This window comes from Lissotriton vulgaris, chromosome 1_1 (genome assembly GCF_964263255.1).
Source record: "Lissotriton vulgaris chromosome 1_1, aLisVul1.2, whole genome shotgun sequence".
Classification (NCBI taxonomy): domain Eukaryota; kingdom Metazoa; phylum Chordata; class Amphibia; order Caudata; family Salamandridae; genus Lissotriton; species Lissotriton vulgaris.
The window spans coordinates 746070386-746088011 of record NC_141685.1 but is presented as its reverse complement, the minus strand read 5'-3'; the positions used below and the strand labels follow the sequence as shown (position 1 = coordinate 746088011).

General features: G+C 46.8%; 1 long non-coding RNA gene across 1 annotated transcript in view; it reads right to left on the bottom strand.

Moving 5' to 3' along the window:
• Nucleotides 1-17408, bottom strand: part of LOC147747752 (uncharacterized) — a 59157-nt gene extending 41749 nt beyond the window's left edge. Inside the window, exon 1 of the long non-coding RNA XR_015299690.1 lies at nt 17354-17408. This is a non-coding gene — a long non-coding RNA (uncharacterized LOC147747752). The remainder of the gene's footprint in view (nt 1-17353) is intronic.
• Nucleotides 17409-17626: the final 218 nt, after the last annotated feature.

Sequence of the window (17626 nt, the reverse complement as noted above, 5' to 3'; positions counted from 1 at the left end):
AAAAATGATTCAGAAAAGGGGGTGGTGATGAACAGAGTGTCTGAATTAAGCAGACCACTCTTACCCAGTCCAAAGATCAGGGCTTTATCCATCACCGTTTTTTAGCTCACTGCACCATCCCAGCGCAGAACTTGGCTATATGCAAATTAGTCTGACCCTGGCCCAGTGCATCATGGGAACAGGGCAGACCAAACTACCAAGCCAATTCTTATACTGGGAAGGAAACAAGCTACCGGGGACCGGTTTCTGGCATTTCAGCCGTCTTCGGCCCGGCTTGCTTGAATCCTGATGGTGCAATGAGCTAGGGACTCATATCTGAGTATACCCTTCCACGCTTATGGTGGACAAAAATGATTCAGAAAAGGGGGTGGTGATGAACAGAGTGTCTGAATTAAGCAGACCACTCTTTCCCAGTCCAAAGATCAGGGCTTTATCCATCACCGTTTTTTAGCTCACTGCACCATCCCAGCGCAGAACTTGGCTATATGCATCCTCCATCAGGATTCAAGCAAGCCGGGCCGAAGACGGCTGAAATGCCAGAAACCGGTCCCCGGTAGCTTGTCTCCTTTCTAGTGAAGAATTGGCTTGGTAGTTTAGTCTGCCCTGTTCCCATGATGCACTGGGCCAGGGACAGACTGATTTGCATATAGCCAGGTTCTGAGCTGGGATGGGGCAGTGAGATAAATAACGGTGATGGATCAAGCCCTGATCTTAGGACTGGGTAAGAGTGGTCTGCTTAATTCAGACACTCTGTTTATCACCACCCCCTTTTCTGAATCGTTTTTGGCCACTATAGGTGTGGCAGGGTATACTCAGACATAAGTCCCTTTCTCACTGCTCCATCAGGATTCAAGCAAGCCGGGCCGAAGACGGCTGAAATGCCAGAAACCGGTCCCTGGTAGCTTGTCTCCTTTCTGGTGAAGAATTGGCTTGGTAGTTTAGTCTGCCCTGTTCCCATGATGCACTGGGCCAGGGACAGACTGATTTGCATATAGCCAGGTTCTGAGCTGGGATGGGGCAGTGAGATAAATAACGGTGATGGATCAAACCCTGATCTTAGGACTGGGTAAGAGTGGTCTGCTTAATTCAGACACTCTGTTCATCACCAACCCCTTTTCTGAATCGTTTTTGGCCACTATAGGTGTGGCAGGGTATACTCAGACATGAGTCCCTTTCTCACTGCTCCATCAGGATTCAAGCAAGCCGGGCCGAAGACGGCTGAAATGCCAGAGACCGGTCCCCGGTAGTTTGTCTCCTTTCTGGTGAAGAATTGGCTTGGTAGTTTAGTCTGCCCTGTTCCCATGATGGACTGGGCCAGGGACAGACTGATTTGCATATAGCCAGGTTCTGAGCTGGGATGGGGCAGTGAGATAAATAACAGTGATGGATCAAGCCCTGATCTTAGGACTGGGGAAGAGTGGTCTGCTTAATTCAGACACTCTGTTCATCACCACCCCCTATTCTGAATCGTTTTTGGCCACTATAGGTGTGGCAGGGTATACTCAGACATGAGTCCCTTTCTCACTGCTCCATCAGGATTCAAGCAAGCCGGGCCGAAGACGGCTGAAATGCCAGAAACCGGTCCCCAGTAGCTTGTCTCCTTCCTGGTGAAGAATTGGCTTGGTAGTTTAGTCTGCCCTGTTCCCATGATGCACTGGGCCAGGGACAGACTGATTTGCATATAGCCAGGTTCTGAGCTGGGATGGGGCAGTGAGATAAATAACGGTGATGGATCAAGCCCTGATCTTAGGACAGAGTAAGAGTGGTCTGCTTAATTCAGACACTCTGTTCATCACCACCCCTTTTTCTGAATCGTTTTTGGCCACTATAGGTGTGGCAGGGTATACTCAGACATGAGTCCCTTTCTCACTGCTCCATCAGGATTCAAGCAAGCCGGGCCGAAGACGGCTGAAATGCCAGAAACCGGTCCCCGGTAGCTTGTCTCCTTTCTGGTGAAGAATTGGCTTGGTAGTTTGGTCTGCCCTGTTCCCATGATGCACTGGGCCAGGGACAGACTGATTTGCATATAGCCAGGTTCTGAGCTGGGATGGGGCAGTGAGATAAATAACTGTGATGGATCAAGCCCTGATCTTAGGACTGGGTAAGAGTGGTCTGCTTAATTCAGACACTCTGTTCACCACCACCCCCTTTTCTGAATCGTTTTTGGCCACTATAGGTGTGGCAGGGTATACTCAGACATGAGTCCCTTCTCACTGCTCCATCAGGATTCAAGCAAGCCGGGCCGAAGACGGCTGAAATGCCAGAAACCGGTCCCCGGTAGCTTGTCTCCTTTCTGGTGAAGAATTGGCTTGGTAGTTTAGTCTGCCCTGTTCCCATGATGCACTGGGCCAGGGACAGGCTGATTTGCATATAGCCAGGTTCTGAGCTGGGATGGGGCAGTGAAATAAATAACGGTGATGGATCAAGCCCTGATCTTAGGACTGGGCAAGAGTGGTCTGCTTAATTCAGACACTCTGTTCATCACCACCCCCTTTTCTGAATCGTTTTTGGCCACTATAGGTGTGGCAGGGTATACTCAGACATGAGTCCCTTTCTCACTGCTCCATCAGGATTCAAGCAGGCCGGGCCGAAGACGGCTGAAATGCCAGAAACCGGTCCCCGGTAGCTTGTCTCCTTTCTGGTGAAGAATTGGCTTGGTAGTTTAGTCTGCCCTGTTCCCATGATGCACTGGGCCAGGGACAGACTGATTTGCATATAGCCAGGTTCTGAGCTGGGATGGGGCAGTGAGATAAATAACGGTGATGGATCAAGCCCTGATCTTAGGACTGGGTAAGAGTGGTCTGCTTAATTCAGACACTCTGTTCATCACCACCCCCTTTTCTGAATAGTTTTTGGTCACTATAGGTGTGGCAGGGTATACTCAGACATGAGTCCCTTTCTCACTGCTCCATCAGGATTCAAGCAAGCCGGGCCGAAGACGGCTGAAATGCCAGAAACCGGTCCCCGGTAGCTTGTCTCCTTTCTGGTGAAGAATTGGCTTGGTAGTTTAGTCTGCCCTGTTCCCATGATGCACTGGGCCAGGGACAGACTGATTTGCATATAGCCAGGTTCTGAGCTGGGATGGGGCAGTGAGATAAATAACGGTGATGGATCAAGCCCTGATCTTAGGACTGGGTAAGAGTGGTCTGCTTAATTCAGACACTCTGTTCATCACCACCCCCTTTTCTGAATCGTTTTTGGCCACTATAGGTGTGGCAGGGTATACTCAGACATGAGTCCCTTTCTCACTGCTCCATCAGGATTCAAGCAAGCCGGGCCGAAGACGGCTGAAATGCCAGAAACCGGTCCCCGGTAGCTTGTCTCTTTTCTGGTGAAGAATTGGCTTGGTAGTTTAGTCTGCCCTGTTCCCATGATGCACTGGGCCAGGGACAGACTGATTTGCATATAGCCAGGTTCTGAGCTGGGGCAGTGAGATAAATAACGGTGATGGATCAAGCCCTGATCTTAGGACTGGGGAAGAGTGGTCTGCTTAATTCAGACACTCTGTTCATCACCACCCCCTATTCTGAATCGTTTTTGGCCACTATAGGTGTGGCAGGGTATACTCAGACATGAGTCCCTTTCTCACTGCTCCATCAGGATTAAAGCAAGCCGGGCCGAAGACGGCTGAAATGCCAGAAACCGGTCCCCGGTAGCTTGTCTCCCTTCTGGTGAAGAATTGGCTTGGTAGTTTAGTCTGCCCTGTTCCCATGATGCACTGGGCCAGGGACAGACTGATTTGCATATAGCCAGGTTCTGAGCTGGGATGGGGCAGTGAGATAAATAACGGTGATGGATCAAACCCTGATCTTAGGACTGGGTAAGAGTGGTCTGCTTAATTCAGACACTCTGTTCATCACCAACCCCTTTTCTGAATCGTTTTTGGCCACTATAGGTGTGGCAGGGTATACTCAGACATGAGTCCCTTTCTCACTGCTCCATCAGGATTCAAGCAAGCCGGGCCGAAGACGGCTGAAATGCCAGAGACCGGTCCCCGGTAGTTTGTCTCCTTTCTGGTGAAGAATTGGCTTGGTAGTTTAGTCTGCCCTGTTCCCATGATGGACTGGGCCAGGGACAGACTGATTTGCATATAGCCAGGTTCTGAGCTGGGATGGGGCAGTGAGATAAATAACGGTGATGGATCAAGCCCTGATCTTAGGACTGGGTAAGAGTGGTCTGCTTAATTCAGACACTCTGTTCATCACCACCCCCTTTTCTGAATCGTTTTTGGCCACTATAGGTGTGGCAGGGTATACTCAGACATGAGTCCCTTTCTCACTGCTCCATCAGGATTCAAGCAAGCCGGGCCGAAGACGGCTGAAATGCCAGAAACCGGTCCCCGGTAGCTTGTCTCCTTCCTGGTGAAGAATTGGCTTGGTAGTTTAGTCTGCCCTGTTCCCATGATGCACTGGGCCAGGGACAGACTGATTTGCATATAGCCAGGTTCTGAGCTGGGATGGGGCAGTGAGATAAATAACGGTGATGGATCAAGCCCTGATCTTAGGACTGAGTAAGAGTGGTCTGCTTAATTCAGACACTCTGTTCATCACCACCCCTTTTTCTGAATCGTTTTTGGCCACTATAGGTGTGGCAGGGTATACTCAGACATGAGTCCCTTTCTCACTGCTCCATCAGGATTCAAGCAAGCCGGGCCGAAGACGTCTGAAATGCCAGAAACCGCTCCCCGGTAGCTTGTCTCCTTTCTGGTGAAGAATTGGCTTGGTAGTTTGGTCTGCCCTGTTCCCATGATGCACTGGGCCAGGGACAGACTGATTTGCATATAGCCAGGTTCTGAGCTGGGATGGGGCAGTGAGATAAATAACGGTGATGGATCAAGCCCTGATCTTAGGACTGGGTAAGAGTGGTCTGCTTAATTCAGACACTCTGTTCATCACCACCCCCTTTTCTGAATCGTTTTTGGCCACTATAGGTGTGGCAGGGTATACTCAGACATGAGTCCCTTTCTCACTGCTCCATCAGGATTCAAGCAAGCCGGGCCGAAGACGGCTGAAATGCCAGAAACCGGTCCCCGGTAGCTTGTCTCCTTTCTGGTGAAGAATTGGCTTGGTAGTTTAGTCTGCCCTGTTCCCATGATGCACTGGGCCAGGGACAGGCTGATTTGCATATAGCCAGGTTCTGAGCTGGGATGGGGCAGGAGATAAATAACGGTGATGGATCAAGCCCTGATCTTAGGACTGGGCAAGAGTGGTCTGCTTAATTCAGACACTCTGTTCATCACCACCCCCTTTTCTGAATCGTTTTTGGCCACTATAGGTGTGGCAGGGTATACTCAGACATGAGTCCCTTTCTCACTGCTCCATCAGGATTCAAGCAAGCCGGGCCGAAGACGGCTGAAATTCCAGAAACCGGTCCCCGGTAGCTTGTCTCCTTTCTGGTGAAGAATTGGCTTGGTAGTTTAGTCTGCCCTGTTCCCATGATGCACTGGGCCAGGGACAGACTGATTTGCATATAGCCAGGTTCTGAGCTGGGATGGGGCAGTGAGATAAATAACGGTGATGGATCAAGCCCTGATCTTAGGACTGGGCAAGAGTGGTCTGCTTAATTCAGACACTCTGTTCATCACCACCCCCTTTTCTGAATAGTTTTTGGCCACTATAGGTGTGGCAGGGTATACTCAGACATGAGTCCCTTTCTCACTGCTCCATCAGGATTCAAGCAAGCCGGGCCGAAGACGGCTGGAATGCCAGAAACCGGTCCCCGGTAGCTTGTCTCCTTTCTGGTGAAGAATTGGCTTGGTAGTTTAGTCTGCCCTGTTCCCATGATGCACTGGGCCAGGGACAGACTGATTTGCATATAGCCAGGTTCTGAGCTGGGATGGGGCAGTGAGATAAATAACGGTGATGGATCAAGCCCTGGTCTTAGGACTGGGTAAGAGTGGTCTGCTTAATTCAGACACTCTGTTCATCACCACCCCCTTTTCTGAATCGTGTTTGGCCACTATAGGTGTGGCAGGGTATACTCAGACATGAGTCCCTTTCTCACTGCTCCATCAGGATTCAAGCAAGCCGGGCCGAAGACGGCTGAAATGCCAGAAACCGGTCCCCGGTAGCTTGTCTCCTTTCTGGTGAAGAATTGGCTTGGTAGTTTAGTCTGCCCTATTCCCATGATGCACTGGGCCAGGGACAGACTGATTTGCATATAGCCAGGTTCTGAGCTGGGGCAGTGAGATAAATAACGGTGATGGATCAAGCCCTGATCTTAGGACTGGGTAAGAGTGGTCTGCTTAATTCAGACACTCTGTTCATCACCACCCCCTATTCTGAATCGTTTTTGGCCACTATAGGTGTGGCAGGGTATACTCAGACATGAGTCCCTTTCTCACTGCTCCATCAGGATTAAAGCAAGCCGGGCCGAAGACGGCTGAAATGCCAGAAACCGGTCCCGGTAGCTTGTCTCCTTTCTGGTGAAGAATTGGCTTGGTAGTTTAGTCTGCCCTGTTCCCATGATGCACTGGGCCAGGGACAGACTGATTTGCATATAGCCAGGTTCTGAGCTGGGATGGGGCAGTGAGATAAATAACGGTGATGGATCAAGCCCTGATCTTAGGACTGGGTAAGAGTGGTCTGCTTAATTCAGACACTCTGTTCATCACCACCCCCTTTTCCGAATCGTTTTTGGCCACTATAGGTGTGGCAGGGTATACTCAGACATGAGTCCCTTTCTCACTGCTCCATCAGGATTCAAATAAGCCGGGCCGAAGACGGCTGAAATGCCAGAAACCGGTCCCCGGTAGCTTGTCTCCTTTCTGGTGAAGAATTGGCTTGGTAGTTTAGTCTGCCCTGTTCCCATGATGCACTGGGCCAGGGACAGACTGATTTGCATATAGCCAGGTTCTGAGCTGGGATGGGGCAGTGAGATAAATAACGGTGATGGATCAAGCCCTGATCTTAGGACTGGGTAAGAGTGGTCTGCTTAATTCAGACACTCTGTTCATCACCACCCCCTTTTCTGAATCGGAAAGAATTACCAACAGCATGTGCTCCGACAAGCGCGGTGGCCAAGAGTATGGATAACCTGTGTGAGTGGGAGAAAGAATCGAAAACAATAGAAGTATTCACATTAGGATCAGCTAACTCGAGAACAAGAACAAGGGCATGCAGCTCCACCAATTGTGCTGTACAGTCTTCAAGGGCCTGTGTATGCACTATGGAAGACTTACATTCTCATTTGACAATTGAACCAGCTACAATAGCGCAAGTAGCTGAATAAGCGTATTTGGAACCGACGGCCGGTTGGGCCGAGCCATCAGCATAGATGATACATTTGTTCTCATCCAAAGGAAGCAACAACAGTGGAGGAGGATGAACATGTTCATACTATAAACACTCCTGTGTCTGAATAGCAGGATCAAAGATAAACGTGACATCAGCCGATGTGAAAGAAGTAGCCCATTATATCCAACAGGGATGTAATGCGTTAGAGTTTGGTACACTTGCCTCAGTCACTGCTTCTGAAGCACGGAGAGGTGTACCCATAAGAATGCATTTCAGAATCGCCATTTGGACCGCAGGCAAAACTTTTTCAACATTCGAAAATCACATTTCAGCCGCTATGTATAAATGTGATTTGTATGCAATAGGTAATGTGTCTCCCTCATTGAACTTCAAGAATGTGAAACCCACTGTCCCCAGTACTATATGGATCACCAGGTTTGTGGTATTGTCACACATCAGCAAGCAGTTAGTTGCAAGCAAATTTGTTTGCAAAGATTGCAGAATAGAGGTATGTTCCGGAAGCCATCTGTAAGAAGAAAATGTTGTTTGTATCAACGCATATAGCGGTTTGATACACTGGGCTTAATCTGGAATGTCCCCCCCCCCCCCACCTCCCGCCCCCCCCGAAATTGAAAATTCCCAGCAAAGACTGAAGCTTTTTCAGTGTAGAAGGAGGTCACAATTGTGCACATTTCTCCAGAAACTTGGGGGCAAACCCCCTACCTTTATTATTAAGCTCGTAGCTCAAAAAGAGCTCCGCAAAATGTGCGATTTAGCAAAATTGAATTTGTATCCATAGTGGGCAAACAACAAAATAATGCGATCGACTTGGACAAGATGTTGTATCAGTTTATCGTCCATCAGATAAATATCATCAACATACGAGAACGCATCAGGGCCTATGCTGTCTAACAAAGACTCAAACGTGCAGCGAAAGCCCCGGGGCTATTCTTATACCCCATAGGCAAACACATACATATTTTCTGATTCCCAACGGTGGTAAATGCTGTCAAGTCACTGCTCTTATGAGCTAAATTGTGACTATAGAAACCATTGGCTTTATACATCGTAGTTTTTTACTTCTTATGAATAAGACTGTTCACTAGTGAAGAGCTATGTGTGTTCTATACCGCAAATGTACGACAATGACTTTTCAAATTTCGATAATCTAATACAATGCAATATGAGCCGCCAGGTTTAGATACCGTAAAAAGAGGATTATTCATCGGTGATATGACGGATTCAATCACTCCTTGATACTCCAACTGAGTTAGAATGTCACAAACAGGAGCATTAGCTTCTCGTTTGATTGGATATTGCAGCATGTGCCGGGGAATCTCTATCCCAGTCCACCTGATTAAGGTACACCGCTGGAGCAAGGGCCAAAGCCCACTCCGACGCGTAAGCTTTTGCATGTTCCTCAGGGATGTAACACGAAAAACTCGGAAGTATCACGTCTTCCCCTCTAGGAGAGGTTTGCACAGATGGTGGGGGCCAATCCGCCTCCACCAGCAAAATGTCGTGAGTGGAAGTCAAATGTTCCCTAAAAACTGCTGCGATTGTTCGCTGTATATCACCTTCGATTTGGAAGACAATTTCATAGAGTCTATCCGGGGGAGGGCAGCTTGTATATCAGGTGTTTCTACTGTAATGAAATCAGTTGCTTTTGCCTCCAGGCAGTGACGCAGTGCCTCCTTCACTATGGTTACCTCTGCCGCACTGTCGAGCAGAGTCACCACCCATGTCCAATCTGGAAGATGCGTTCTCACCGTCTGAGGCATACTTCGCTATTAAAGCGGCAACTTTCTTCGTTTGATAAGGGGGTCTTGTTTAATTTAATGTCAAAATGTCGAAGTTGATCTCGCCTTTGTTGTGTGGTTGGACCCTTGGCTCGATCTAGTGTTCCCCACCACCGACTTGAGAGTTCGATGTGTACTGTAAAGAATTAGGAGAGCACTGATCAGGGACTTGGAATCTAACAGGAGTCTCAATTTTTGCACGATCGCGCAAGTCATAAGTACACTCAGAAGACTCGGGTGTCGGTGAACCAGCACACGAACCCTGCTTCTGTTGTTGCTGCTCCTGTTTATTATTTCTCCACTTCTTTTTAGGAAAGAACAGTCGCCCATCCTTATGAGTTTGGGCTTTTTGTTGAGTTTGCGATTGAGTAGAAGGTTTGACTCCCAGGCTATTGTGCCTTATGGTTTTATAAGCATTAGCAATAATCTTTGGCAATTTGCGTTGCTTATCTGCGTCTGCCACAGCCTCCAACCATTGTGCCACTTGTAAGCACACCACTTGTCTTACAGAGATAATGAGGTGCGTGTAAATATTAAATAAGAAAAAACGTAATGAATACAAGAAAGAGCAAAGAAAAAGAAAAACAGGCCCGGAGTTAATAAAGATGACTTCTGAAGGCATTAAGAATAATGTTTGATTTGTGGTGGGAGAGGCATTCTCTGTAAGACTAGTTTTGTATGTGATTCAAGCCTTTCTAGTCCAGAATTAGAATCACCCCCTTTTTCTGCTTTCCACTTGTAAGCACACAGCATCACCCATAACATTAGCAAGTATCATATCGCAAACAATATCGAACACACCCACCAGTCCCATTCCCAATTCCATGGCCCCCTCGGCCTTATGTTCATCCTGAACACGTTTAATCATGGATGGGAGAATGGTCATTGAGGGGGTGCCAAAACACATTGAATACACCGCTGCAAACACTCTACCCCAACTGTTACAATCAGCTAATTCAGGAACCAGGCCATAGGCAAACTATGGTCAAAATCCTGTGTTTCTCCACAGGTGTGGTATTTGGAAAAACAGCTTTGAGTTGTCCAAAGTTCTTAGCAAGCCAATAAGGAACTTCATCCTTATTTTGCAGACGCTTGTCCATCACAGAATTAACCATTAAGGGACTGATGGTCACACCACCAGGTGCAGGTGCTTGTGCTGCAGCGCCAGGTGGTCCCATCTGGAAGTTGTGCAACATGAACAGAAACACAGCCCTATGTATACGTATTAATGAAGAATGTAATATGCGTAGCTCTGCGACTGTAGCAGTGAGACAAGTTGGTTGCAGGTGTACCCAGCCAAACCGGGCCAAGTGGCCCCATCTGCAGACAAGGAGCCTAAACGGATGGGTGTTATTGGGTGAGGAAGGGCCATTAAACCATATTTGGTGTTGCCAGGCTGTTAAGGGAACCTCAAGAGATCTATAAGATCTTTAATCCTGCTGAGTCGCGTTGGCAGTGTACTTGTGAAACAAATTATCTGTTCCATCGACTGCCGGAAAGGTGCCCCAAGAATAAAATACCTCAAAGCGGAATGCTGGATCTACAAAAAAGATAGCGCAACAACAGCATCAGGTAATCCATATTAAGTCAAATAAGCCCTGAGTGGTGCGCGGTTAGGAGGCACTATAACAATCGCCATTTTCAATAATAGATTAGAACAACCTATGCGTGGCAGAGCAATAACAGGGTAATATAAAAGAGAAAGTCCTTTCAAAATTCAAGCTTGAAAAACCTATAAAATATCACAACATAAGAGGCTACACCATCACAGCTGTCTCCAGAAACAGAAGTGAGGGGTTTGTGGACAAGCACAAACACTACTCAGGCGTTTTGCAGATAAGAACCATACCAAATGTTGGCAGCGCCATGTTGAAAGATTTTGCACATACACAAAACTATGAGCAGGAAAACAGGACCTCGGTGTATAGAGGTTGTACCTTCCTACAAACTTAGTACCCAAAATCCTAGAACTGACTAGCTATAGTGTCTAATTTGTTCTCCTACATAATCACAAAGCTGCAAATGATTAGACAACTCAGAACACAGCACTCCCGACTCTCTCAAGAATCCAGTTAGCATTGTTACAATACCATAAAATAGAAAGGGGGATGTCATCATATACAGTGGAAAAGGGACTATAAAGCCTAACCACCTCCCCTTGATAGTTGAAGTTTATTATATAAAGGAAGATCTCTGGGCTTTGTCTGCAGACCCCATACCTTAGAGCCTAGTTGGAAGGGCTACATCATAGGAACAGCATAGTTCTTCTCCAAGGAAAGGTCTCTCTCCAAGCGTGCGTGAACAACATGTATCCCCGTAATATCAAAGCACGTGTCTCCAGCAGTGCTGCTGTGTCTAGCATGTTTTGTCTAGGTGCTACTGATTGCCCAGAACAGAATAACAAGAGGCATGTTTATCGACCTTGCACATCGTGTTCAGACTAAACTCCAGGAACAAGCAGGGAACGCAGAAAGAAGACAGTTCTCATGTGAAAGGCACAAACAGAGTTTTGCAAAATAAAGTCATGTAGTAACGTGTGCAAAAGCAGCATCATGGCAGCAGAGCGCATGCTCATTTAGCAATGTCGACAATGATCCTAACTGCCATATACCAGCACCAAGGTACAAGAGTGCCTTTGTTTTTAGCAGGAAGGTTTTTGTGCAGGAAGGTACACATTCCTGCACAAAAACAACCCTGAGAGGGATTTTCCTCTTTCTATGAGTGCTGAAGAATGCAGCACAGATAGAAAGAGAAAAAAGTTGGTGAAATAAAGATATTTATCTTTGTAACATCTCCCCTGGGGAGGCGTAGCATTTTGACGCATTCTCAGGTCTACCACTAATGGTGAATTTGTGAATGCATCAAAATCCCTGGGTGGATGCTTGAGAATACCCATGCTCCACCCATGCCTCCCTCGGGCAAAGTAACGCAAGGCAGCTTTTCCCTCTACCTTTTGTTACTCTTGATTTATCAAGCGATTCAGGGCCTTGCAAGGTGGCCTTACATGGCTTGATAAATCAGACTTTAGTCTTGCGTCGCCCTTACACTCCCATGTGTGGCACAATGTGTAATACAACACTATGATAAATATGGGTTGGAACCTTTAGGGGGGGGATTTTCATTGTTTTGGTTTCTCCTTGTGCCACGCAATGTGACATAGGGCGACAAAAAACTTAGAATTAGGTTCACCAAGCCACGCAAGGTCCACCCGCGTGGCCCTGCCTAGTTTGATAAATCTGGTGTACTGCAAGGCAGTGCAACTCGCTGCCTTGCCTTACACTGCGTGGTGGAAGCATCCCATAGGTGGAGCGTCAGTGCCCTCACGCATCCACCCATGCATTCTGAAGCACCACCAGACCTACCAACTCTGGGAGGCCTGGAAATGCAGCAGAATTGTACGCCTTCCCACCTGAGGCGCAGCAACGAGAAATATCTTTATTTCTACTCATTGGTTCCTCTTTCTAAGTGGCAGAACGGTTTCCATTTCTGTAAAAAACAATCCTACCTGCAACGCAGGCACCCTTGCACCAAGAGGCAAGGGCGACTGTATTGTCAAAAGGCTGCACTGAGTGGGACTGTGCAAGGAGAGGACAGAATTCACAATATGTCTTGCTGCGTTTTGTTGTGTGAAAAAATGGTAAATATGGCTCATATTCCATAAAAATAACATTACTTACTTTTGATAACGTTTGTGGTGAAAACTATATTTACCCACAGATTATGACATTTCTCCAGTTGCCAGACTGGATTCTGAAAGCTTTATTACCCTCAATAGCTCTTCAGCACTGCCAGGTGGAGCCACATGGCTTCTGTCGCTGCTGCGCCCACCCAGGATGTGATGGCACCAGCCTACATAAGGTGCTATCTGTATATCCTGCACCCAAATGCAGAGAGGAAACGGGAGAGTTAACGTGCAGAAAGCAATGCTAGCAGAAACCTCACTGCACATGATGGGACCTTATTAAGAGCAGCACTATCTCAGAAGGGAAGGAGGGAGGTGGTAAAGAATCTACAGGAAGATATAGTACTCACCAGAAATAATATTACCAAAGGTAAGTACATTTTCCATATGACATATACTTTTCTCTGCAGATTCCTCACCTTATGAATGAGTCCCACATCAATACGCATCTGGGTGTATGAATTGACAAGTATCAATTAAACAAGGAAGTCATGCAACACAGCCCTGGTGGAGTATCTGTCATAGTGTGCTTGAGCTATCAGACAGCAACGTTTGCAAATGTATGCAGGGACAAACAAGTGACCATGTGAAAAATATCAGCCAAGGGTTGCCCCTGACAAGGCATTGAAAGTTTCCATGGCCCACAGAGGGAGGGTTTACTTGGCCAAAGTATGGCAGATCCTGAATCAAAGGGTAACCCTACAAGAAATATTATACTGAGACACCACTTTCTCTTTCATAGGTCTGAAAAAGCGTACAAAGAGCTGATCGTCTACTCTGTTATGCTATGTTTAGTCAATGCAGCAGGCTCATAGTCCAGTGTGTAACTTCTTCAGTTACTTGTAATGGAAAGGAGGTGGAAAGAAGCTTGTTAGAGTTGTAGATCAGACAATGGGGAAAGCAGATACAACTTTCTGCTGAAAGGATAGACAAGTACAGAGAACCAGCTTGTCTGAGTAGAAAACAGTAATAGTGGTTAGACGGGGGAAGACCAGTAAATCGCTGATTTTAAAGGAAAAAGGTGATTTCCACTAAAATGCCCTTTTAAGTGTAAGTAGGTGAAAAGAACAACTGTGATCGAATACCAAAACCAATGAGTAAGTTAACATTAAATGTAAATCTTTCTGTGGAACAATAAAAGGACAGGGGGAATAAGCAAAATAAAGCATTCAAAAATGGTGCCACTGGTGGAGACATGAATAAAGAAGTTGAGACATGAATAAAGAATGCTGGCCAGGAAACCCCAGGCAGAGAAGGAATCTGAGGGAAGGCGTAGAGTAGTTGCCATGGCCAGTTGGACTAGAAGGTGTCCCATAGGAGCCATGTAGATTGAAGGTTAAGGAACAGAATTGAGAGCATGTCCTATGCATCACGCTTGAAAAGAGGCCTATCTAAAAGCATCCCAGTGAAGAGAGTCAAGATGTCACTTCTGAATGACATGCCCATTCATGATTCTCCAGTGACAGGTGATTCCAATTCATAGCATCCCCCTTCCATGTTCAGAGTGATCACTAAATGGGCCACCACTGAGAAAATGGCCCATTGCAAATCCGACTGTTACAAACATGGGGCTCCCAATATAGGGTCCTAGATGGAACACTATATAGTCTTTTGATAATAATGGATGGTGGTGGTGTTATCCAAAACCATCCGACCAACACACCCAAAGATGGAAGAAAGAAATATGTTCAGGGCAAAATGAACGCCTGCAACCCTAACACGCTGTTATATATTTGTTGCTCTAATATGTACCAAAGACTTTGAGCCGAGAATCCAACAGATTGTCAGTCTAGTCGAACGAGGTGGAATCCACAGAAATTGTAACATGTGAGTGCGAAGAAATTAAGCAGAGACTCTCCTTGAGATTGAGGGAAAATGTCCACCAAGAGAGGTTCAGGAGGACAGAACAGAAGATGTCTACATGAGCTGAAAAACTCCTGTGGTTCTAGAGTCAATATTTCCTGAAACACTATTAAAAGGTCCTCATCTGTCACCTGGAATGCAACGCAAACAGCAAGAACCCAACAAGTCTGCCAGGCAAAGGGCCTGTAGAACCAGGATCAGAATCTGAATCAGAAGGCTAGGACTCATTCCAAAGATGCAAAATCCTCTCAGCTGGAGAAACATCTCACATATGCTTGTGTCAAGCACTGTGTAGATGAAGCTTAGCCTTTTTGCAAGGATGAGGCAGAACTTCTGACGGTTGAAGCCTAAGCAGTGAAAGGGAGTACTGCATTGGGGCAGATGGTCTGTGATTACTGCAGAGAACCCTGCCTTCAGCAGCCAGTCATCCAAGTATGGATTTACTTGGACTCCTGACCTCCTGAGTAAAATCGCTACCACAACCAACACTTTGTTGAAGACTCACGGATGGTTGTGAGACCAAACAGTAGAGCCAAATAGTGGTGATGAGACCCCACTGTGAAGCAGTGGTTATGTCCGTGAGCTTGGACGATAGACAAATGGAAATAGGTATAGTGGAGATCCAGAAATGCCATCCATCTAATCTTGTGCACTGAGGGCCAGAAGGACCTGACTTAAGGTCAGCATTTTGAATTTGTCTTGCTAATCAGAGAGGTACTGAATCCTTATTTCTAACATGGGGTCTGTGATCCCTGTACTTCTTAGGAAAACAAGTAGTCAATAGAGTAAAACATTGTGCCTGTTTCATTCTATGACACTGCTTCTATAGCCCCCTTGTGCAACTGGGCGAGAGCTACCACCTCCAAGATTGAGACATGTACTCAGGAACACTTCCTTGCAGTAGGTGGATGGCCATGGAAATCAACTGGTAAAATGATATGGAACCAACTGAGATGTTTGCCATTCCTTTGACGGTTTTCTAGTTGAAAAGCCCCAAAAGTGACCACATTGTTGGTGGAAATTTTTGGCCAGAAAAGTCAGGCAAAGTAACCATGCCACAACCATTTTTGAACTACTTGTCCCAAGAGAGGTTTCTCCATGGCAGTCATTACTGGCTTCAGTAAAAGTTTGTTAAATGGCAAGAGTGGTTCGGGGACTGCAAAAGATGTCTGCAGTATTTCACGGAGGATGTTGAACTTAGGTTCCGCAGTTGGTATGGCCAATTCAAGCGCCTCCGCTGCCTTGAAGACAACAGATGTGAATGAACAAACTTAATTGGGGAAGGAGTGCCAGAAGAGTGCTGACCATCACCTTTTGGGGATGCACCACAACCACTAGCATTTTGGAGATCTTGGTGATGTCAAGCATTCAACTGAAAAGAAGGGAAGAGATTATCAGCCTCTGAATCATATCTTAGGCTGGTGAGAGTATCCATCTTAAGCACCACTCTTTCCCCCACTTACATAAATACTGACTCCTATCAGTCCCCTCTACCCTCTTCAGCTAGCTGGAAATGGAAAGGCTTACCAGGGATTGACATAAAACTGGGTGTCGCAGACAGATAGCAGAGTCATGGAGGGCATCATGAGGATTGTAGGCTAATATAGGCAGCCTTTACATGATTTTGGGTGAACACTGCTCTCAAAGAAACTGACAACACAGAAAACTGTCAGTTCTGCAGACCATATCTGGAATTGCACCTGCTGTCAGCAATGGCCACCAACATAAGAGCTATTCCTTCTGTCACAGCCTCATGTTTGTGCTAGCACTGTTTGCTATACAGAGCCCTAGACCTGTTGTGAGAGTACTCCTATTTTTACTATTCAATTCTTCTGATAGATCACCTACTGTGAGAGCCCTGGGAGAGATCACAATGGAATCCAAAAGGTCACCTGCGCTGTAGCCACTGATGTGGAGGCACCACTGCATGGCCCTCATGTGCCAAAGTGCATGCTTGACTATGAGAATGCAGGAAGCTAACAGATCTAGTAGTTATGTTACCTTCAGAACTGGTCCTCATATGCCTTATTTGAATGATTGAACCATCTCCTTGATGTTGCCAATCCTCTGGGGGTTGGGGGGGCATAGATCAAAGTGGTGTCCAGTACCGACCCCATGTACTGGATTTGTTCATTGGAAGGGACACAGGTGATATTTTGGCCTCTTGATCGAAAGGTCCAAGTCAAACAGCAAGGACACTGTTGACTGCAGGTAGTGTAATATCACCTCTGATGACCCGAATTTGATCAGCCACCTGTCCAGGTATGGTTAAATAGGATGCCTGATCTTCTGAGGTGGGCCTCAACCATCATCATTACCTTTGTGAAGACTCAAGGTGCCATTGTTAAGCCAAATGGAAGCACAGCAAAAACCTAGGGGCAGATTTACAAGCCCAGTACGCTACTTTTGCACCGCCGTTGCGTCACTTCTGTGACGCAACGGCGGCATAAAGCCAGCGCCATGCTACGGGGTATTTACAACGTGACACATCTAGTGAGATGCGTCATGTTATAAAGCCCTGTGCCACATGAAACCTGCGTCAGGTTTCATGTGGGTGTTACGGAGCGGGGGTGGGGCGTTCGGCGCAGGAACGCCTCGCAAAAGTGGCTGAGTGAAAGCTACAAGATTTCACTCAGTCACTTTTCCGACCCCGCTGCGTCAAAACCTTGCACCTGCTTGAAGCAGGCGTAAGGCTTGATGCACCATGTTGGACATAGGCAGGGTTGGAACAGTGCTGGAGTTGCTTTGCGCCTTGATGGAACTGAACTACTTACCACTGGTCCCACTGGGCCTGGTGGTCCTGGCCTTCCTTGTAGACCCAAACGTCCCTGGATGGGGAAAGGAGACATGAGATATATGAAGGAATCCACAATTAAGAAGTAAACATGGTGTTGAGACCTGGTATGCTTTATCAGGATGAAAAATGTGAGGTTATGCAAGCCAGGGGAGAGCAAGGGTGGGGAATTCACAATTCAAATCAAAGCTAATCAAACATCTTCCAACTTTAGTTTTCCTTTTTCGCAAAGGAAACAAACCTATAATAAACA